Source organism: Lepidochelys kempii, chromosome 2 (assembly GCF_965140265.1).
Source record: "Lepidochelys kempii isolate rLepKem1 chromosome 2, rLepKem1.hap2, whole genome shotgun sequence".
Taxonomy (NCBI): Eukaryota; Metazoa; Chordata; order Testudines; family Cheloniidae; genus Lepidochelys; species Lepidochelys kempii.
The window spans coordinates 178,357,009-178,380,980 of record NC_133257.1 but is presented as its reverse complement, the minus strand read 5'-3'; the positions used below and the strand labels follow the sequence as shown (position 1 = coordinate 178,380,980).

Sequence of the window (23,972 nt, the reverse complement as noted above, 5' to 3'; positions counted from 1 at the left end):
CAGCCAAGCTGACCAACAGTGTGATTGTTTGTTTGTACTCTCCTCTCTGTGACCAATCTAGTCTTATACTTGTGTTGTAAGCTCTGGGACAGGGACTGTCTTTTTGTTATGTTCGTACTGCGCCTAGCACAATGGAGACCTTGTTCATAACTAGGGCTCCTAGGTACAATGATAAACTTAGGGTGACCAGATGTCCTGATTTTATAGGGACAGTCCTGATATTTGGGTTTTTTTTTTATAGGGGCTCCTATTACCCCCACCCCGTCCTGATTTTTCACACTTGCTATCTGGTCACCCTAAACAAACTAACACAAATGTCTTCCAGGGAGCTCCCCCTGAAGAGTGAGTTGGAAGTAGCCTGGAGATTTCCCTTATTTTAGCTTTTTCCTCCCCGCGCTGAAATAGCAGCACTGTGACTTGGAAGGTCCTCTCTGATATCAGCCCTACAGCAGCCTAGGCCTTGAAAAAGGACTGAAGCCAGGATCAAGGGCAACTCAGGTGCATTGAGCTGCTTGGGGTTTCTCTCAGTGGTTTCTCCCCAATGCCTTATCCCTCCATTGGTGCTGTAGCTACTCACAGTAGGACTTCAGAGCCAAGTTAGATTTACTCTCCTGCTCAAATGTGACCAGCAGCCTAGCAACCATCTGCTTGCTTCACCAGACACACACACATTGTCTAGAAGGCAGAAAAGCCAAAAAGTTAACAGATCTGGATGATCTATCTGCATAGTGGATCCTTCTTTGCAGGAGACTGGAGAGGTTAACAGCCAGGGCAAGAAACATTTTTCACAGAATAAATTACCCAGCCATTTATCAAGAGCCCTAGTATTCGTATCCACACTCCTTCAGGATTCTGTACACCTCACTATTGTCTGGGCATTCATGCAGGTACCTTTCCTTTAAATTTGGTCTCTCTTGCCAAATTGGGCACCTCCCCCTACCACCACCAAAAAGGAGGAAAAAAAACCTTGAAGTCTTATGCCCTTCTTTTTTCACCAGGTTAAATGATGTGACTGTTGGTTGGTACTGTAGCAATACTGGGGCTAGCCTTCTCATCCATTGTCTCAAATTCTTCCATATACCACCAGACTGGAGAGAAAGGGTCCGTGTATCATACTTTCTGGAGCTCCTGTCCAAATCCCCTTCCTTGGTCCCTTAGTGATGAAACTGTCATGGAGCAAGAAGGAAAGAAGAAGCTAAAAAACTGGATCTGACATGTAGAACTTAACTTTTGTGTGAAGGAGCATGCTAAACTGTTCAGACTAACCATAGGGAAAGCATCAAGCATCATCCAACTTCCCCCATCCTTCTAAAGAGAGGAAGGCTCAAAATTCTTCAACCAAAAAATCAGTGAACATCTACCAGCATGTTTGCCATAAAGAGAATTTCCATCAAAGCCAAAACAACCAGTTTTGCCCTTCCTCTCCAACTGGTCCAGGAATGATCTTTCTGTTCACATCCAACAAGATTATCAGACCACCTTTCCGTTCTTCTCCACCAGACTAAAACCTAACCTGCCCTACAATTTCCTCTTCCAATGAAAATAAACTAAAGTTTCACCTCCACGCTCAATATAAATATATAAGAAATGTTTTTAAAAGTCTCCCCTTCACCTAACTCAGTATTTGGCACCTTCGGAGGAACTTATCTGCATGGTCCCACGTTTCTATTAGCAGTACTACTTTCATTCCACAATCCAAACTGAATTCTCAGGGTACAGGAAATGTCCCAGGGTTTTCTCTACAATCCTCAATAATTAAGTCCCTTCACAATTAGAAAGGAATCGTCTTAAGGAAAAGCCTCTAGCAGATGCATCCTCATCTTTTCTACAGAAAACATTTTTCAGAAGAGGAGCAGAATCTATGGTACTATGGAAATAGTCAAGAAGCAATAAAAAAACAACAAAAAACCCCCACCCCTTCTAGGGCCTTTAAGTAATCATCAGTGCCCTTTTGAAATTGTTCAATGAGAGTATCATAATACCAGTCTGTATGGAAAGAATAGGACAAGTATGACCTATCACTTTGAATTTTTAGTCCATCATAATCCTCTCCTAACAGCCTATGTTCTAGTTTGGTGAAACCTGCCAGCCAACTTGTTTAGCAGGAGGGGATTGAGTACTCAGTGAGAAGTTTTTTTAATTTACTGGTGTCCATTTGGAGCCTGAAACCTATTCCCCTACCATTGACATTCACAAGTATGTAAGTCAGGATGATTCTCTACTATGGGGAGACCCAAGGGTTTGTTAATATCATCTTCGTGGTCCAGAGGCAGGAAAAGATAACATCAGAACAAGGGTTTAGTCAACCTGATTTCTCCATCCTGAGGCTCTGGTCCAGCAGATTACCACCTATGTTGAAGATACATATTTACTCCTGGGAGAATTCTGTGTCACTGTGCATGTGCAGAATTCATGGCCCCTGCAAATTTCTTTGCTTACCTGCAGAAAAAGGACTTCTGGCAGGGAAACAATGGGAAGCTGCAAGAGCAGTCATGCACCCACTCCCTAGCAGTGCAAACAGATCAGTCTGCGCATCCAGAGCAGCCGGTAGAGACATAAATCACCACCAGGGGGGATAGTCATGTGTGTGAGAGACAGAAAGAGACACTCTGTCCCTCTCACTCGCTATTGCAGCACGCTCGGCATGGAGGAGCAGGGCTTTGGGGTATTTCTGAAGAGGTAGACATGGGGTAGGCTCTGCTCCCACAGCAAAGGAGACTGTAGCAGCCTGCCTGCTTAGTGAATTCCCCCAGGAGTATAAAACAGGTGTAGATATTTTAAGGCTCCTTTACATTGCCAGAGTGGTGTAAAGGAGCCTTTATTGTGAAGGCCAGTATGGCCTTATAAATACTTATGGTGCTTTAGGGATCAGAACTGGTCTAAATTTTTGGACTGAAAACAATTTCTATCAAGCTGTGCTCTATGAACTGTTTACTAGTGACCTTTTTGGAGATGGTCAGTAACCAGTATAAATTGTGAGTTTGAGTCCTCACTTGCTCTTCAGTTGTCTATGATGTAACACTGAGCATATGTCTGCATATATTTGTTGACTAATAATTAGAAGTAAAGGGTCAATACTAGCTACATTACTATTAGACAGAGGGGGTTGGTGATTTCCTCCACTGCTCCCCACTCCCATTCTCCATCCACTGTATTGTACGGTTTAAATAAATTGCCAATTGAAATTATATTGCATTATTTTGACAAAAAATATGCAGAATTTTAAAATAGTGTGCAGAATTTTTAATTTTTTTAAGCACAGAATTTCTCCAGGAGCAATACTTGCAGAGTCTGAAACGGAGGTCCATTCATCAAGCCCCTCAGTCATCCAGATCTCCATAGGCTGAGGCTTATAATCATGTATGGAGAGTGTTACTCAGACAGGGATACTCTAGGAGGCTGGCTGATCTTTGTAAACCCAAAAACACTTATGCTACACCGACTATTGAGTAATATTTGGAGACTGTAGTTCTCATGGTCCTCCCTCATCGGTACCCATCATTCTTTTTATCTAGGAAGAAGTTGTTCTGAGTCTGATGATTTCACTGAGTTCTGCTTCAAGCTTCCACTTTTGTTACAACTATGGACCATCATCATTTATTCCCTACCTATTTTTGGAGGATGTTTGGACTCTGCTGGCAATCTCCTAGATATAATGTCCACACTAGTGGATCCTGTAAAGGGGAAAGGTCAAATTAGTTTTCTTACATGTCATTTTCTACTACTACAAGTAGGATCTGCTACTCTGGCCACGTCCACCCTATTAGCTCTGTTGTTGGCTGCTTAGAGGTCATGAAATTACATTGTGGAAAGAAGAAATGTTAGTATGGATTTAAAAAACAAAACTAAAATCCCTACCCCACATCTTCAATTTAGTGTATGCTCACAAGTTCCAGACTTGTATCTCTTTGGAAGCCTCCACTGGAGTTACACGGGCAGAGTAGTAAATGTGCCAGCAAGGGGAACTGATTTCTAAAGACAGGAGGAGGAACAGGAACTCTTAGTACTGGCTTCAGAGATTCAATAGAAGTGGCAGAATAGCCAGAATAATGGATCTCACTTTTAAAAATTAAAATTACAGGCAAAAAAACCAGGTCAATTTAAGCATTTATTATTCCATCCAAAAAGTTACACTGAGAACATTAGGGATGCAGTTAAGCACACCAAAACTAGGAAATGGCTAAGTCTGCACATGCCCTGTTGTGCTGATGCATTACAATAGTCTTTGCATGATCACACACTATGCTCAAAAAATAAAAAATTTCAAAACAGATTTACGTGCAAGTGTAGCATCTTGTAATGTTTTCTTCACTAATTTCTTAGTTATAATGGTACAATACATCTATTGACTTAGAGTAAAATCTTCAAAGATGCTCAGCATTTGGCAATGGTCACTGAATTCAAAACCCACACCATTAAAGTCAATGTGACTTTGACAATCCTTTGACTTCAGCAGGCTTTGGATCAGGCCCTAACTGATCAGTTCTCTTCTCTCAACGGTCTATTGCAATGGTTTCCCTCCATCACCATATGGTTAGGAGGATTTTGTTCTTTTTCAGATGTCTCTCAATGTATGTGGCTGGAGTTTTTTTTATCCAACAGAAAAACACGTACCCCATTGCATTAACATTTGTTTTTCTTGTTTAACAGTCTTATGTAAGTATCACTTCTCTGTAGTTTTCATGTGACCTATCCTCAAACTTTCCTAAGAAAGTTAATTACTTTATCTAAGTACCAGATGCACGTTCTTTAATATAATGTCTTTTCAATGAGTGAGAATTTCTTTGTATAATTTTGTCCTTATATATTACTGTTTCAAATTTTACCAATATATTTCTAAGTAAATGAAAAACTGAATTTTTCCATAAGTATCTGTTTTCCCTCATAGGTGCGAAATACCTAATATTGTTATGTAGTAAGTCCTTTTTATAATACCAAGAAGTATTTTCTTGAAATGCTGCTGAGTGTTGCAGTCAATGAAAGTTAATATAATTTTAAACCATTATAAATGGCAGGACACCTTTTCTCCTACTTTTCTGTTTCACCAACAGTATATTGTGCAGCCTCTTTGGAATACGTGATAGTACAAGGTGGTACACTTGCATATGCAAGACTGTAGGAAAAGTTGTATATTTGAGACAGAACGTAATCATGTAATTTGCTGAACGATAATGCAGGGGACAAAGTTAAGGATGCATATGCATTAATACTCTATTTTTTGGCATGTAATTTCCGCAGGCTTCAAAAGCCTAGAGACTGAAGCTCCCTTTTCAGGCTTTTTTTTTTTTTTTTTAAGAAAGATCTTTTGATTACCAAAAACCTGCAACTAGTGTGTGGAAACTTCATAATCCAGTTCCCTTCTCTTATTCACTGTACACAACATAAATGCTGGCTGAATAAGACAGCTAGTGTATATTTATCTTGTGTGGGAGCGGAGCAGAGCCCCAAACAGCTTGGCAGAGCATTACTGGCAGTTCTGCTGAAAGATGCAGGAGTGATTCCCTTTCCTCAGCACCTTACAGAGCAGCTGGAGCTTATCCAAGTCCAAATTTGCCTCACAGTGTTAGCTGAGGTCCTTGGCTAAGCCTCAGTATACCATACAATCTCAACAGGAGCTCTTGCCAGAACCCTGGCACAGGTGACTAGACAGTTCACTGTGAAGCTAACAGTGCTGGGTATGCACATCTTGATCAGCCTTTCTTAGGGTCACACAATGATCTTAATGAACATATCTTATGTATATGCTCAGAACCAGACTTTCAAATGTACAGATGTTGGTGGATCAAAGGAACTTCCTCAGGAATAAGGCTGTGCACCTCTGAGATGATGATTTAATGTCAAAGCCTCAGCATTCAGACCTCAGGTGTTTTTCCTGCAAGAAGGTTCAAAAGACGCAAAACTTTTAATTTTATTTTATTTTATAGTGAGAAACATTTTTCTCAGTTTTTTCAGATCCAACAATGGCTGAATCAATTTTACTCAAACCAAATCAAAACCCCTTCAAGCAGACCAAATATCAGCACAAAAGCAAAGACCGCTCAGATCTTTCTGACACAAGAATGATCAATGCCCTATTTTAGCAAGTTAAATATTATGCTTAGGGCTGTGAACACTTGGATGAGGAGAACATGATTGTACCACTTATTCCAGAGGTAGTTTGGAACAGGAACAAATCACATGGCCTGAAAAGCAGGGTGGACATTCATGAGCCAAATCTATTTGCTAAACATTCACTCCACTCTCTTGCCAGTACCAGCCTCATAGGTGGTTGGGCTGTTTTGTGCTGCATTAGATTCCTGCAACTACCTGTGACCCTGTGGTGGTATGTAAATGGGCAAGTTAATGCTGACTTCTTCATTTGTAACTTTTAAGGTGACTTTATTTATTTTAATGCCATGTTGTAGGAGAACATGCTTTTTACAGCATAATTTCTCCACATCCTTCTCTCTTCTGTCTAGCTGTTACTCCTTGGTAATGCATACTGTGGAGTGGTGGCAGACTACTACACAAGGTAGCCACATTACCTTCTCATGCCTTCCTAACCCCTTTAGGGTGTGGACTGTACCCCTCTAATTTCAACTGTAGAGCTTAGAGGGAAAAGAGAGAGAAAAATATTTCGGCCTTAAACTGGTTTGCAGATTAACAGACCCAACTTGCTTAAGCAAGAAGTGCTACTGCTAAGTTATCTGGTCTCAAACTACTGGCAGGAGGTCACAGACTTGGAGGCAAAACAGCAGAATTAAGTATCCTGGTAAAATGTTCACATAGTGGAGTAGGGTCCAAAGACAAGGTTTCCTGTAAATCTGGTTTTCTGTATAGAATTTCGAAGTCAAAAGCTCTGAGTTCCAGGTCTCCCTGATCATTTCTTTTAGGCAGAGGCATTGGTTACTTTCCAGATTTTCTTGCAGTGTATTTCTTTCTGAATCACAAGATGGTTGCAAATGTCTTAGTTGTTGTCTCGAGGGGACTGATAAGACATCAACCAAATCAGGAGATGCTCTATTTTTCTCAAGTACTGTGGTGATCAGGGTCACATAAGTATCTGAATGCCTCACAATCTTTAGTCGGTTCACCTTCACAATAATTCATAGAGAGAGCGAGAGAAAAGTACTTTCATTTTACAGCTGAGGAAATGAGGTGCAGGGAGACTGTGAGGTACTCAAGGTCAATGCAGTCTGTAGCAAAGCAGAGAACTGAACACAGGCTTCCTAAGTCAGAGTTTAGCACCTGAAGGATGGTCCAGTGGTTACTTTGCCTGTGTCATGAGACTGAATGCAGGGATGAGAAGTTGCATATGTTCCTTATATTTCTCCTGATGAAGCATCTGTACAGCACTGATTAATTTGTTCTTAATTTTTAACAGCTGAGGCAAAATGTTAGTCTTTTCCCTGGGGATTGTCTTTTCCCAGTGATTCTAAAAAGGCTGGTTCTCTACTCCTTCTCCTAAGCCAATAACCTTGACATTTTGAGTGGTAATATTTCTGTGTCCAAATTATATTGTAAAGTGACGTGCTCCAGGTCACAGAGTGAGTCAGCATTACTAAACTCGTTATTTTGTACTTTGATCATGTTATTCCTTTTGAAGTGTTGGGCATTCAACAATTTCTGTTCCCTATACCAGACAGGCATGAAGACATTTATCGTGTAGAAGAAGAAAGGATGATCCAGTGGTTAGGGCATTAGCCTGGGATTTGGGAGACCTTCATTCAATCCCCTGCTCTGTCATGGACCGTGCGATGTTGGGTAAGTCACTTAGGCCTAAATCCCTTTTGAGGATGTGAGCTCTAGTCTCTCAGGGCCTCATTTCCCCATCTGTAAAATGGGGATAATAGTTCCCTATTTAACAGGAGTGTTGAGAGGATAAATACATTAAAAGATTGTTAGGTGCTTAGATACTATGGTAATGAGGGCACACAAGTATCTAAGATACACAGAATATGCTGAACTTCAGCTCCACTAAGGATTGAACCTTGTCTTTATAGATGACATTTTTCCTCATTTTGGTTCCCCCCCCATTTGGATTCATTGTATACTCAACTGATCCAACATGCAAAGAAACCATGTGAAAGGAAGTATCCAGCTCTAAGATCTAATCTACTCAAACTACTATTTATGGTTAAGATGTTAGGACTTTTCAATTACGTCAAAAGCTGATGCAACAGGTGTATATATAGTACTTGCAGTTGACTCTGCACCCTCAATGATAAAAAAATGCAAGTCTTGAAATATTTAGTAATATTTTTTTCTACAGCTGAAGAGAGGTGCCACCATTATGGAAGACAAATCTTGTGCAGCTCTGATTCCAGCCTGCACAAAATCGATTGCCTAAATGGACAGAATACAATCCTACAGGAAATTCTTGCTACACATGACAGAGAAGTGGCCACTAATTCTGATTAGGTTTCATACCTAAATCAAGTTCTATCTACATTACTACTGGAACATGATATGCAGCATGATCTAGCCTACTAATTACAAAACTAAATTAAAGCACACATGATTCCATTAACTTAATTGTTAAACAAAAAGACACCACTGGTCTGGGAAACTGCTGCTTTTTATTACTTACTTTTATTATTGTAAATAACTTTAAATTTTGTCTTACCCCCCACAAAAGAAACAAAATATTTAAACAGAATTTATTTTTTATTTTGTAAAGTTAGTATTTAATTCTTTCACAGTGAAAGATGTCTAACTAGTTCAGCCTTCTTTCCATTCCAATCTAGGTTTTACTGGTATTCTATTACCATTTAGACAGTAGTTCTCAACCTTTTGGGGCTCAGGATCCATTTGTAAACCTTGATGGCCTGTCCCAACCCAGTAAATAGCTTAATGCAAAACAAAAAACAAACATCTGGCTTACTAAGTATTTCTTACCCACAATAGATTATATCTATATTAATGCATGTACTAAATAAGTACACCATGCATACCATAGCGGCAACTTCGGAGGCTCGTGTCCCATAGGACTGACTGGGCACTCCGCTCCCTACTCCAGGCACTGCGACCTCTGGAGTCAAAGCACAACTCACCCAAATTTCTGAGTAGCATTGTGGTTGCACCACCATTCACTCAGCATGGGGGCAGGTGGGCCAAACCTGAGCAGTGCTAGAACCCAGTGCACCAGATTGCAATGCCTGGAGTGGGGAGCCAAGCCTAGGCAGCCTCATGGGACTTCGGTCACAGGAGCTGCTGCTGTGGGGTGAGTGCAGAGTGGGCTCTGCAACACCCCTTGCCAAGGCCTTCCTCCTCCACTGTAGGAAGAACCTGACCCCCGCAGGTCCTCATAGCCCACCAGGAGCAAGACCGGAATCCTGTTCCCCCCCTTCCCAGGCCTCCCACATGACCCCTGTGACACATTTTGGTCATCTACTTTTGGGCTGCAACCCTATGAGTTGAAAAACCCTGATTTAGATCATATAGTGTTCAAACAGCAAAACCCAGAGAAAAAACTAGGAATCCTTGTGGCACCTTAGAGACTAACAAATTTATTTGGACATAAATAAATAAAGGGGGGAAGGTTAGCTCAGTGGTTTGAGCATTGGCCTGCTAAACCCAGGGTTCAATCCTTGAGGGGGCCATTTAGGGATCTGGGGCAAAAATTGGGGATTGGTCCTGCTTTGAGCAGGGGGTTGGACTACTTGATCTCTTGAGGTCCCTTCTAACCCTGATATTCTATAAGCTTTTGTGGGCTATCACCCACTTCATCAGAGGGTGCTAAAGGCATAGTGAAAGTGCAAAAAAAAAAAAAATTATCCCTCCCCTCTAAGTCAGATTCTCCATTGGCTAGGTGCACTTTCTTCTCAACTGGCCATTTAATTGGGTAGCCTGGTGAGAGCCAGTTCTTTTATAAGCTTGCCTGCATGGGGGAAATTTCCCTTATATTTAGGCCACAAGCAAGCAAATGGTTTAGAGGTTGATTAAGATTAGCAAGCTCGTTGTGGTAGGGAACTTGTCTCTGACACTCTGCTAGTGTTAAGCAAACAACAACCATGAGAATTGTTCTGATCTACATTCCCAAAAGTGCATGTCAAAAAATAAAAACAATAAATACAAACTAAGAACTGCAACAATGAAGGTAATTGAACAGAAACCTATTATACATATATTACATTGTCTGTCTCTATGAAGGGGTTCTGAATATTTTTTTTTTAAAGTGAGCTTTTAGGTTATTTGGTGATACTGTAGCAGCAAGGGTAAGAATGACACTTGACACACATACTTTTTTTTTTTGGGGGGGGTAAAAAACAACTTACCTTTATTATTTTTTCTTTCTAGATCCATTTTGTAGTTGTGGATTGCAGATTCCTTCCCTGAGATGTCCAAGCACACACTATGCTTGCATTATCACAACTGTCATAGATCAGCACAGGACACTGGAGTAAAGCCACAGGAGGACAGGCAAGTAGGAAGGGGTTTTATTTTTTAAAAATTATATGACATTTGCACTTAAAATTATTTTATGCCTTTTGATAACATGAAAACAAAATCTTTGCAAACTGTATTTCTTTGCATTAACAGCTCAGCCTCCATCATAAGGTCGATTTCATTAAATGTGAATATGAGAGGCTGGAAAGGCCATTCAAGAGAGTGTGAGAGAAAGCATCCTATTCTTTTGCTCCAAGAGAATGAAAGCACTGCAGTGTCTGGAGTTGTATAAAATGGAAACCAAGTACGAAAGCTGTCCTGCTAGACCAATAAAAATGACTGAGGCAAAATAGAATAATTGATTTGCTTTACTGATTGTAATGTAAAGCAGCATATGGCCTTTTTCCACAAGGAATTATTTTAAATATGTAGCTGGATTTTTAACTAGCAACTTATATTAACTACTATTTATACCACTACATCAATGAGCTATCAGTGTATGCTTCCAAAGTGTTTGTATAAGTAATTACATATGGTAATAAAAGGGAAAAGGGAGATGCAGTTTTGAGGAAAGATCTGGATAACCATGCTCTATTACTAAGTATTTCTGGAAAAGAATGAAAAGGAATTGAGTACAGAGAACAACAAAGTTGACAAACATCCAGACAGGGAAGTAAGGGATAGTCTGGATGGATAACTGGTGGAACATTACCATTTATGTTGACACACACTTCTGATGTTGATGGAAGCATGGAAAAGGGCAATTTACCATACTCTTTGATGGGGAGAAATATCACCAGAGGGAAAAATGCAAAACTGCAAAATATTTCTTGGTGAGACAGCTAGATTTTTCCCTTGAAAACTTGTTAGCTTTAAGGGGGTGGAGGAGAGAAAAATCATACTATTAATTATTCTTCTAGATTTTTAAAAGACAAGTTTGACCTTGATCCTGCACACATTTTAATATGTGAGTACCAAAGTTGGCTTCAGTGAGACTATGTGTGCTTAAAAACTTAAGCATGTGTGTGTTTGCATTAGGGCTAGAGAATACAATTTAAAGTATCCAAGGGGCATTTCATTTTGCAAAGGGGACCAATATGTACTGAGACACAAATGAGAGTTCTGTGACCGAGTGAGGAAAGTTGTAAATGCAACTTTTTTTGTGTGCCCAACATTGTAATATATGCAGGAAAATTCAAAGCCAACCCATTCCTGCAATGACAAGTAATGAGTAACCACTCTAGCTATAGTCCCAATAGAAGAAATCAGATAATTCATACGTTGATTAAAGTGTGACACTTATTCCATCTGCATACCACGTGCATGCTAGCAAAGGAAAAAATATGGAAAGAGAAAATAAAAACTCTTTCTACTGTTAGTTAAGTGAGGTCCTGTAGTTGTAAGATGTCATTATATACTTGATGCAGGAACTGACAACATTCAAACCCCACGGCAATATTCAGTTAAAACATTTAAACTGAGGCTCGTTTACCATGGCAAAACCTATAGTTCTTAAGTAAGATCAGTACTGACATAATTAAGGCTTTGCTGCTGCCGCCGCCAATGAGATACATGAGAAATTTCAGATGAAGAATGCATATTGTAATGGAACTGGGAAATTTAACAAGGCAGAACCAATATTAGTAACGTAAACAGTAAGTTTTAATTCTTCTTGGTCCCAGGATATTAGAGACACAAGGCGGGTGAGATATTTTATTTAACCAACTTCTGTTGGTGAAAGCAACAAAGTTTCAAGCTCACACAGAGCTATTTTTCAGATATTACCTCTGCCACCTTGTCTCTCCAAGCTTTAATTCTGACAAAGAGATTATTTAAGTCACTCAAATCAACCCACGATTTCATTCAATAGAGCAGCATTGGTTTGCTTGGAGCTTTACTGTCATGCTGTAGGATTCTATAGGCTGGAGAGAAACAGATCCAGTGCTCACATTCAGAGAAATTATTCCTTTAGGCTCCAAATCAGTTAGGTACATAAGCATGTGAGTAGTCCTCCGGACATGAATTACAGCTTTAATTAGGAATTTTAGTATTTACAATTAGGAGGGTTTTTGTTTTTAAATGAGAGCTTCAACAGCAGGTGGTTTGCATTTCTCTTTCTTGAAGTTTCTCTTTAAATACATCATTAAATGAGAAAAAACAAAGTCCAATTCAGTGCAACATTAAGGCCGTGCAGGCAGTCAGTAAAAGGCAAAAAATGAAATAAGGTTCCAACAGTAACTTTAACTTGGATTCATTACACCTACTGTATGCCTTATGATATACATCTTTTTACATCATACAATATTATACATAACTGGAAAATAGTCATAAAATAGAATACAGATACAACATAGCTATGTTCATGTTGTTTTTGGAACCTTAAATTCTGCACTTCCCGACTTTAGGTGACTTTAAGCAAACAACCTTAACAGTACATTAATTTTTTTCCTAAAGGAAAGAAAAAAAATCTAAGGTAGGGCTAATACTTAAGTTGTTAATGTATGCTGACATCTGTAAACTCTTTCAAGAGCTTAAGCCACATATAACAGAGTTTAATCTGAAAACAACTGGTCTAAAGCTTGCATTGTGAGGTTGCATGTTTGTTTCTCAATAACTCATGTAAAATTTGCTCAGTTTACAAGATTTTTTTTTTTTTAAATCCAGCCCTCCCCTCTGAAACCCTGCAAGGCTTGCAAACTCAACCTGGGATCTGAAAGTCAAGCTGTTTCCTTTCCATCTTGTTAACTATGGTCAATAATGAATGGTGCAGAACAATTTCTGTCCTCTGTTACACCTGTGCAACTCCAGTGTTAACTTCTACTTTCTTTCAGCCTTGACAAATTCCTTTGACCTCAATTGGGTGAGACTATAATCTTGCAACTCTCACTTAACAATTCTCTTGATTATGCCCCAAGCCAGTATGGAATCCAGCCAATTCTTCTATAGCTCTGGTGATTCTGTAGTATTGACAGGAATAAAAAGTACTAAAGGTTTATCTTACTAAAATAAGTAGATATTACTGAAAAAGACATGGAGCAAGTCTGTTGAGTAAGAGAGGACAATTTTTACAGAGTTACTCTTGAGACTAGAACCTCATGTTAGGGGCATCTGTCCCTCCATATACACTGAAAAGTGTACGTGTAAAACAAAACAACTCTGCAATTAAAAACAAAACAAAAAATATGCATGCAAGGTGTTATAACCTTAAATATAGCACACATCTAGTGCTTGTTATCAATTTTTATGTTCATTATATAATGAAAACAGAATGCAGGTGATTTGCAATTTACACTAGATTTTTGCATGTAATTAATATCACTGGATAAGAGTTTTTTCTGTATCCAATTTTGCACATGCAACTGCTTGTGTGCACTTCTAAAAATGTGGGCCTAAATATTTTCTAAAATGCTAATGTACATGTATTGTAAATTCCTTTTAATTGGCTTGCAGAGTAACGTGGCAACAATTCATTGTTTACATTACTTCCATATATGTATCACTTAAATCAAAGGACTGGTAACTAGAAGAAAAAGGTTTGACACAGGAAGAAGAAACTGTATGCTTTTTTGTTTTTATTTTGAATCCATTTTGTAACTTAAGCTGTATACCCTTATTGTTATGACATCGGGGGAAAAAGTGTGCTCCAGTATAAAACAACACATCCTGCTAAAAACTTTTAATGCAACAATTCATGGTAAATTTGGCCACTGTAAATCACATTTGATGTTTTCAGTCTATCTTTAGAAAAAGGCTTTCCTACAGAAAAATGTCCTAAGATTGTATAGTAAATATTAACCTGAGCAACTAAGGAGTACAGAGAATAGTTATTTTAGAAAGGTCTCGCTGACAAGAAAATGGTTAAACTGTAATCAAACTATAGTGCTGGAATGTTAGCAACATTTTCATATATGCCAAATAAACATTCAAGACTATGGAATATATTAGAAAACACTCAGACTTTTCTTTCAGGCTAATGGAAAATAGGAATGCAACAATTTTTTCCATGAGACAGAGCAATTGGTTGGCTACACTTTAGCTTTCTTCAGTTATAAAACTACTGCTTATAAAGAGGAAAAAAAGCCCCTTGAAATTAATGACTAATACTGATAATGACGGGCTTATTCAGTGCTAATTGCTTGGGAATCCTCCAGTGGAAACTACAATAATTAAAGAGATTGCTGCCTAAATCATTTCCAGGTGCAGTATAATTCACTAGTACAAGTATTCCTGTCCTTATTTTTGAGAAAGTTATGGCGCAACCTAAACTTTTGCACTGTCCTGCATACAAAATTAACAAAAGAAGTCTTATTACAATAATGTAATATTTAGTTCCTGCACAGACTTTAAAATTGGGTACTAAGGGTGAAATCCTGGCCCTAATAAAGACAATGGGAGTTTTATCGTTGAGTTTAGTGGGGCCAGAATTTCACTTTAAATATTTTAATTTTATTAAAAAGAAACAAAATTCCATTTATCCAGCACAATAGGTATAGTTGTTTTTACTCTCTGTATTTCAAGAGGCTTATTTTTATCCAAATTTCCTAAATGATGAGTGATACATATATGTCAACAAGTATTGCACATTTTAGTAAAGAAATCAAGAAGATTCTCAATGGTTTTAAACTGCATGCTAGCAAGGTGAGAAACCTCCACAGGATTTATTTTGCAAAAGATAAGATTGCCTGAGGGCATCTATAAGCTCTTTGCAGCAGGAATGGTGATCACTTACCCCAGGCTAAATGAAAGCAGCTATGCAGGCTTGGACAAGGCTATAGGATACAATTAATGAGCAATTACGTTAGGGAGGGTGCTATGTAGATGCTCAGAATCAGATATCACAGGTTAAAGCTGGTATTTTTGTGAAAAAACGTATTAAAAAAAGCTAACAGATTAAAAACCAAACAAACCCTGAAATCACCCCTTACTGGTGAGGAAGCACTGTCTAGTAATTAATTAGAGGATGGGACTGCAATTCAATAACTCCATCTCTTATTCCCACTTCTGCCACTGAATAGCACGGAAACCTTAGAACAAAGGCTAGAGTCAGAGAAATTGTCTACTTTGCAATTAAAAACCCATGGCTGGCCCCTGCCAACTAGCTTGAGCTTACGAGACTGTTTAACTGTGGTGTAGACATTTGGGCTCAGGTTGGAGCCCAGGCTCTGGGACCTGCGAAGGGAAAGACCAGCCGAGGGTGTCTAACTGCAGTGGGTCTTAGATATGTAACTGCCTCTTTAAAAACTGCAGCTGGGTGACCACAGATTGAGGATTTTGTGCATGTCTTGTGGGAGGCGCAATTTCAAATCCCTCTCCTGCCCAATTGAAGCAGGGACTTGAACCTAACTCTACCACATCCCAGGTGAGTTCCCTAACCACTGGGCTAGAGAGTCACTCACTCTCTCTGGCCCAATTATTTAGAGAAAGCGGAAAAAAGTTTCACCAATGCCAAAAGCCTATCCATTAGTGTGCTCAGTTGGGAGGTGGAGATCTGGGATCAGACAGAGGAAGGATTTGAAAATGTCTCCCACATCCCAGGTAAGTGCCCTAAACACTAGGCTACTGGATGGACACGCACGGAATTCCAAAGCTATCTTTTGTGCAGAACCCAATCCTGTAAGCATGCTCAGAGAATACCTTTGAAATTGGATCCTGCCCATAAGAGACAAGGGAATACCTAGTTTGAGAATGCCACTGGGGCTTAACCATGAGCTAGGGCTCTGAGCAGTTCGTTTCCTGTGAGATTTAGGAAGACTTGTGCCTGCCTACTGGCAGAAATGTATGCACTATGGTGACTTTAGGCATCTGCACGGCTAGGTGGCAGCTAAGCAGCGATTTTGAGAATGTCAGTGGCACCTAAATGTTGGACTTAAGTACCTAAAGAGGCAGCTAGGCACCTAAGTATCTTTGTGGATCTAGCCCCTACCCTTTCTGCTTCCCCATCTGTAAAATGGTGGAATAGGATTGACCAGTCTGAAAAGGACTGTGTGATGCTTAAAGTATTAAAACATTCTGGCTACCTTTGGATAAAAGGTTATATACATAAAGTGAATTTATAGTTAAAGAATGTAGGGGTAAGAGATTAAAAACTATTTCTAGTGCTACACAGGATTTACCCCTCATTTGTGAGAACCTTTGATATTATTCTTCTGGCACTAGCTAGCTAAAGGTGGCAAAAAATCATTGCTTTGAGATTATTGATTCTACTTTTGCATCTTAGGGAACAAATTCCATAGTTCATCACTCATTCACAGGGGAGAAGTACCTCATACAAGATCTTAAATCTGTAATTCACGGAGGAACAAAGACATTGGTAGCCCACATGCCTGAGATGTCTCCTCTAGTAGATGGTTTGCTTAAGGGGTGCTTTCCGAGTATCAACTGAAGAACTAAACTAACATTTCTTGACCCTAGTCAGTTTACCTAATTGGTGCTACTAAAGAAAAAAAAAATATATGCATCTGAACCCAGGAGTAAATTACTCCTTCATGGCAGGTGCTGAAGGCTTCTGGCAATAGACCAGTGTGGTTTGACCATGCAAGGGAAGGCAAAATATTTCAGGTAATAGGAGAGCCAGCATGGAACACGCACACTCTGCATCCAGCTCAGCTTTGTGGAGATGCTTTAGTGCAAGCTAATGAAGGAATGGGGACCTCACAACCCCTACTTGGTTCGAGTAGCCTCCAGAGAGCAAATTAACAGCTTGGTGGTGGAAAAGTCTTCTTCCCTCTTGATCTACTCCAGTTCCCTTGCCTCTGATGACCAATCTGTATGGCTTAAGCAGCAAGAACTTGAGCCATATAAGAATCTTCCAAATGGAGAACTGAGAGAGCAGTTCATTTTCTGTCACAGCCTACTAGCATGGAGGTCAAGTAGACCAGACAGGGAATCAGAAATGGTGTGCTTGCTTGTGGTTAAGGGGGTTGTGTGCTGTAACAAAAGTCCCCTGGAAGAACTGGATCCTATATGAATTTACAAACTTAAGTGCTTTCATCACCACCCTCCTGCCCAAAATAAACCCCCCACCAAACTGTATACTTCTAGTGTAGAAGTCTAGCTGATGTTCAATTTCTCTTGCCCACAATGTTAATGATATAACAATATATGGTCAAGATATGTTGTTTTGCTTAATACAGTTAATATTTGCAACAACAACAGGGAGTCCGGTGGCACCTTAAAGACTAAACAGATTTATTTGGGCATAAGCTTTCGTGGGTAAAAAACCCACTTCTTCAGTTCAGATCTTCAGTTCATGCATCCGATGAAGTGAACTGTAGCTCACAAAAGCTTATGCTCAAATAAATTGGTTAGTCTCTAAGGTGCCACAAGTACTCCTTTTCTTTTTGCGAATAAAGACTAACACGGCTGCTACTCTGAAATGAATCATGTAATTATGTTACTCGTTCTTGAAGAGGCAGATTTTTTTCAGCCCATTCATCTAGTTGAATGGCCTTCACATCAAGCATGTTAAACCTCTACTATAGGCTTCCTTAATGCATGAAGTAGTCAGTTAGCTCTGGAGGCTTAGATGATTTCACTTGTATTATATTTTGACACAATTTTTTTTTCAGGTTGAACTTTCATTCTAATTGAATCTGAATTTTAAAGCTTCTCTTTATCAGAAGGAAGGGGAGAACAAAGTGAGGGTAAGCAGATGTTCTTGTTTATACATTGTTTTTACAGAATGAACTCTGGGATCGGTTTGATCTCTACCTTGTCACTGAACTGATGAAAGGAAATTTGCATCAAAGAACTACTAATTGCTCCAAACCCTCTGCTTAGGAATGAATATCATGAATGCTACTTGCCAGGACAAAAACTGTATAGACAGCAGAGAAACAGTAGCTAAAGACTCAAAAAGAGGAGGGCCCATTCCATTAGCAACTTTACGTTCCATGGAATATTGATCAATCTTAGTTTATTTTAAATGCTATCCTGAATAACATCTTTTGCTATCATGAATAACATCTTAAGAGCTAGATGGGTAAAACAGTGAAATAGGAGAACCGTAAAGGTGAGTTTTATTACAGCCAAATGCAAGGCCATATCTAGGAACAAAGAATGTGTCACATAAAACAGGAGCCAGTATCCTGCAGTGGAGTGACACTGAAAAGGATTCAGGAGTTATGATAGATAATAAACTGAACATGAGTTACCAGTGTGATGCTGTGACTAAGAGGGTGAATATGATCCTTGGATACATAAGCAGAGAAATGTCAAATAGGAGTATGGAGGTGACATTTACCTTAGCATTAGTATACCGCAATGGTGAGATCATTACTGAAATAATGGGTCTAGTTCTGGTGTCCACATCTCAAAAGAAATGTTAAAAAATGGGAGGATGTTTAGGAAAAAAAGCTCCAAGTATGATTTGAGGTCTGGAAAATATGCATCAGTGAGACTTAACCTCTATTTAGGTAACTGAAAAGAAGGTTAAGGGATAAACTTGATCACGACCTACGGGCTTGTCTACACTTACGTTTTACAGCGCTCTAACTTGCTGGCTCAGGTGGGTGAAAAATCACTCCCGAGCACAGCAAGTCAGAGTGCTCTAAAGTGCTAGTGTAAACAGGCTCCAAGTGCTGGGAGCCAGACTCCCAGCACTCGGAGCTAATCCCCTCGGGGAGGTGGATTACCAAGAGTGCTGGGAGAGAGCGTCTCCCAGCGCTTGCGCGCGACCACACTCGCACTTCAAAGCGCTCCCGCGACAGCGCTTTGAAGTTTCCAGTGTAGCCATGCCCTACAAGTACCTACACAGGGAGGAGGTTTCTGATAGTAGATGGCTCTTTCATCTAGCAGAAAAATGTATAACATGATCCAATGGTTGAAATCTGAAGCTAGACAAATTCAGGCTAGAAATAAGGTGCAAATTTTTAACAGCAAAGGCAACTGACTGCAACACCTTCAGATGCGACGGTGGCTTCTACATCACTTGAAATCTTTAAATGAAGACTGGATATCTCCCCTAAAAGATATGGATACAAATCATGAAAACATTTTTATTGTTAAAAAAATCAAAAACAGAGTCTAGATTTAGATTTAGGCCTTAAATTGAAAGTGAGCCTCTCAAGATTACTGCCTACTTTCTTAGTGAATGTAATGTATAAAGAACAAGCCTAGCAATATCTGCAGCCAAGGAATATGCTAATTCAGAATAATTTATATTGGAATGGAATCCCAGCTCAGCCGCTGTTTCTATCATTGACAGTACTCAGTACATAATTTGTTTTTGGAGGTTACATGTTCTACAGGTAAAAGAGCCCATCCAGCACTCTTTACTGAATTACATGAGTTCGTTCTGAAGTAAATGGAAACTTTGCTTGAATAAGCAGCACACAACAAAGCTGAAATTTTTAAACAGGAAAAGTACTATTATACGAAGGTGCCACTACCACACTTTAGCTGAGTTAATTTGCACTTAAGGCAGCAATTAAACCTCTTGTGTATAAATAAGATAGTTCATCCTTCCCTATCTTGCAACACTATCCGGCTTTAAGATTAGACTCGATAAGTTTATGGAGGAGATGGTATGATGGGATAACATGATTTTGGCACTTAACTGATCTTTAAATATTCATGGTAAATAGGCCCAATGGCCTGCGATGGGTTGTTAGATGGGGTGGGATCTGAGTTACCACAGAAAATTCTTTCCTGGGTGTCTGGCTGGTGAATCTTGCTCACATGCTCAGGGTTTAGCTGTTGGCAATATTTGGGGTCGGGAAGGAATTTTCCTCCAGGACAGATTGGAAGAGGCCCTGGAGGTTTTTCGCCTTCCTCTGTAGCATGGGGCACAGGAAACTTGCTGGAGGATTCTCTGCTCCTTGAAGTCTTTAAACCATGATTTGAGGATTTCAACAGCTCAGACATAGGTGAGAGGTTTTCCGCAGGAGTGGGTGGGTGAGATTGTGTGGCCTGCGTTGTGCAGGAGGTCAGACTGGATGATCATGATGGTCCCTTCTGACCTTAATATCTATGAATCTATGAATAATTTTTCTGCAGTTACAAGTAAATCTGGTAATCTGAGGAACTGAAACATTTAAAAGTTACCCCTTTTGGGAGTGGGGGGGGGAGGGATAGTCTAACCTTTTTGAACTCTAAGCGGGATTTTTGGTGCTTGAAAGTTGAATATTGACTTGTAGATTCTAAAATAAGGAAATATAAGCTGTTGCTTCAAGTTGTAGTCATAGCCATTTTCCATATACAGCAAATATTACAGTGTACAACTGGTTTTAACTTTAGCATGCCACTATTCAATGTAAAATAAAATACTCAATCCATTATTTTTGCTGAAGAGACCATAATATAAATCTGATGGTTTCAATTTAGGAGAAGCAGAGAAAACATTCATGATCCAAAAGGACAGCCTTACAGCTGTCAGTTATAAAGTTCACTACTTCACCAGTTGAACTGTCAGCAAGGAGCAGCTCCTAGAACTTGTCTCAGACTGTGGGAAGTCCGTAGAACTCCATGCCTCTGTGGTAATCTGCATGCTTCCATAGTGTTTTAGTACATGAGCCACTCTCCTGGCTGCTTTACAAGCCTTGTGAAAACCCCTTTGGCTAGTGATCCCTGTATTACTACCTCCTCCCTCCCTAAAAAGCTAGAATTCAATTTCTGGGACAAGATTTTCAAAATTCTGCTCCCATTAAAGTATACAGTAAAATTTCTATTGACTTTATTAGGAGCAGAGTTAGGCCAATGCATGTTGTTTTGAAAATCTCACCCCTGAACTGTAACAGCAGAAATCTGTATATTCGTGCAAAAGTTTCAAAAATTACCAACAATTTATATCAGTATAAAATGTGTGCTTATAGATTGCATGAACACTGACAGGCAATGCAGGAGTCACCTGCCTAGGACCTACTGCAGGGGAAGAAAATTGGCCAAAGATTTCAGGAGTAGATTTAGTCAGGACTCGGGAAACAATTAACTGCTTTAACCACCACCCTCCTGCCCAAAATAACCCCCCCACCAAACTGTATACTTCTAGTGGAGAAGTCTAGCTGATGTTCAAGTTCTCTTGCCCACAATGTTAATGATATAACAATATATGGTCAAGATATGATGTTTTGCTTAATACAGTTAATTCTGCATCAAGATGCCCCAACCCCATTTCCAACCCTTGGACTTCTGCTTCCACATTTACGTTAAAAAAAAAAAGCAAATATTACTGAAATGTATATTCATAACAAAAATTACATGCAAAAATTAAGGTCAGGTGATTTTGTGTACACAGAGGGCAAGAATATTGCTAAATTGAAAGCAAGTTGGTGATTTAAAAGCTGATTTTTATTCTGGGAGCGGACTGGAGAATGATATTGGGCATGAATGTTGCTATAGTTTAAGGTTTCCTTGCCTTAGTGGTCATGTTGTAAGAAAACAAACTCAACTGGCCTACCTTAACTAAAGTAATTGAGTTTGTGAGAATTATCCATAAACAAAAAAAAAAGGCATAATATCCAAAAAATGATTCTTTATAATACAGTGGACCCCTCCACTCCCAAAGGCAGCATGAGAGGGAGTTAGGAGAAAGCAGAACAGGACTGACTTAAATATACATTTGGAGAAAGATTGTCAGTTTAATTTGATTCTAGGCAGCCCTGTTTAATACAAAACATTTTGAAGATCATGAATTTCAATTCAGAACTATTGAAATATAAGAGAAAAAGCTAGCTAGCTAATTGTGTTTAAACACAGGTGAGTGGCACAACTTCTAAACCTAGATCCCAGGGAATTACACATATGCTTATGATTAACTCCTATAAGTAATCCCTTTGGAGGACAGTGAGTCTAAACTGTGTGTGCTTAACTTCTTTACACATGTGAAGCCTTTTCAGAATCAAGGCCTTAAGACTATTATTAGGGGGGAAAACAACTTCAGATTGCCATGTTGAGTGTTTAAGTGTCCCCCAAAATTATAACTGACAAGAAGTTTTGTATATTCCTTGTCATTTCCTTCTACAGGGTATCCTTTATTAAAATAAAAAATAGAATCAGATTGGTGCTTCACTCTGCTGCCTATGTATTTTCCCCCTTTGCAAAGTGTCAACATTTTAAATAAGTGCTAAACTGAATACCTCTTATATCAGTGGCGGGGAACCTGTGGCCAGTCAAGGTAATCTGCTGGCAGGCCACCAGACAGTTTGTTTGCATTTGCACTGCTGCCCGCAGCTCCCAGTGGCCGTGGTTTGCTGTTCCTGGCCAATGGGAGCTGCGGGAAGGGGTGGCCAGCGTGTCCCTGGCCACAGGTTGCCCACCACTGTCTTATATCATATAGTTAATATATTTCATTACTCACCCATGGTTAAACAGTAACTTTGACAGAGAGAAGAGTAAATTAATAGACTCTTTCTGATGATCCCACAATGAACATGAAATGAATTCAACACTGCAAATTGCTTAACATTTTGGGTTCTACTTTAACAAGTTTATTAATAAAATGTAACCCAAAATAATGACAAGTGAAGAATATCCTAAAAAAAACCCAAAAAACTATTCACAAAATCAAAACCTGAATTACTTTCACAATAGCTAAGTAATAAACACCCTTTGGGACAGATCCTCAGTTGATGTAAGTTGTCATAACTCCATTCAATGGAGGTGATAAATTAAATCAGCTGGGGATCTGTACCTAAATTCCCTGTCAGCTGCACAGTTGCCTATTTAGTGCCGCGCAGGCACTTAGGGAACCCGTCTAGCCACCAACATGCAGCAGGAGGGGCACCCCTTTCCCAACTCACCCTGTGGCTTGGACCCAGGCGCTGCCCGGGTCTGCTGGGGCTGGGGCACCTATCCTGCACCCCCAGAGTTCCTAGGGTGGGGACAGGTGCCTCTCTCCCCAGCCCAGGTGCTGCTGCGGGGAGAGTGCTGGGGGAGTCCTCTCTTCCCACCATAGCCCAGAGCACCCTCCTGCACCCCAAACCCTTCATCCCCACCCTCCGCAGAGCCAGCGCCCCCAGCCAGAGCCCTCACCCCTTGCACCTCCACCCTCTGCCCCAGCCCTCAGCCCCACCCCCGCCCCATAAATTTTGTTATGTGCACCAAAATGAATGTGATGTGCCACACATCATCTCCATATTGGTGCACATAACTAAATTTATTCCGCACATGGGTGGGAAAAATTAGAGGGAACACTGATCTGTACCATATGCTAGTGAGAGCAATAACAATTTAACTTTAATGAGTTAAAATAGTGAATATCAATGTGTCTGATTAGATATTTGCTTCAGAGCTTGTCAAAAGCAATTGCACTACTCTGGAGTTATGCAAAACTTGAAAAACTGAGTTAACAGCAAAGCTCCATGAACAAAGGACTGAAAGCAAACACAGCAGGGTAGATAATTAATTTATCAATTCAACATAAAACAAAACAGACCTAAACATAACTTACCTTAAAATGTCTGAAGTCTCCTAGGGAACAAACATTCCCCATATCCTCATTTTTTCCTTAAAGGAAGAGCCCACTCCTCAACAAAACACAGGCGCCATTTTTACAGCGCTCACGAAGAGACGATGCACCTGGGCTTCCCCTATCAACTACTATTCTCAGAGCCATTCTGATATCATGCACGAGCTTCATAAACAAATAAGGAAATCACATATTCCAG

At 39.8% G+C, this 23,972-nt stretch overlaps 1 long non-coding RNA gene across 3 annotated transcripts in view; it reads right to left on the bottom strand.

Annotated features, from left to right (window-relative positions):
• LOC140907288 (uncharacterized) overlaps nucleotides 1-23,283 on the bottom strand; it is a 48,705-nt gene extending 25,422 nt beyond the window's left edge. For 2 of the 3 annotated variants that reach the window (XR_012157444.1, XR_012157442.1), the window contains exon 1: nucleotides 967-23,283. This is a non-coding gene — a long non-coding RNA (uncharacterized lncRNA). The remainder of the gene's footprint in view (nucleotides 1-966) is intronic. The other variant, XR_012157443.1, reaches the window with a different exon arrangement.
• Between the last annotated feature and the right edge of the window lie 689 nt (nucleotides 23,284-23,972).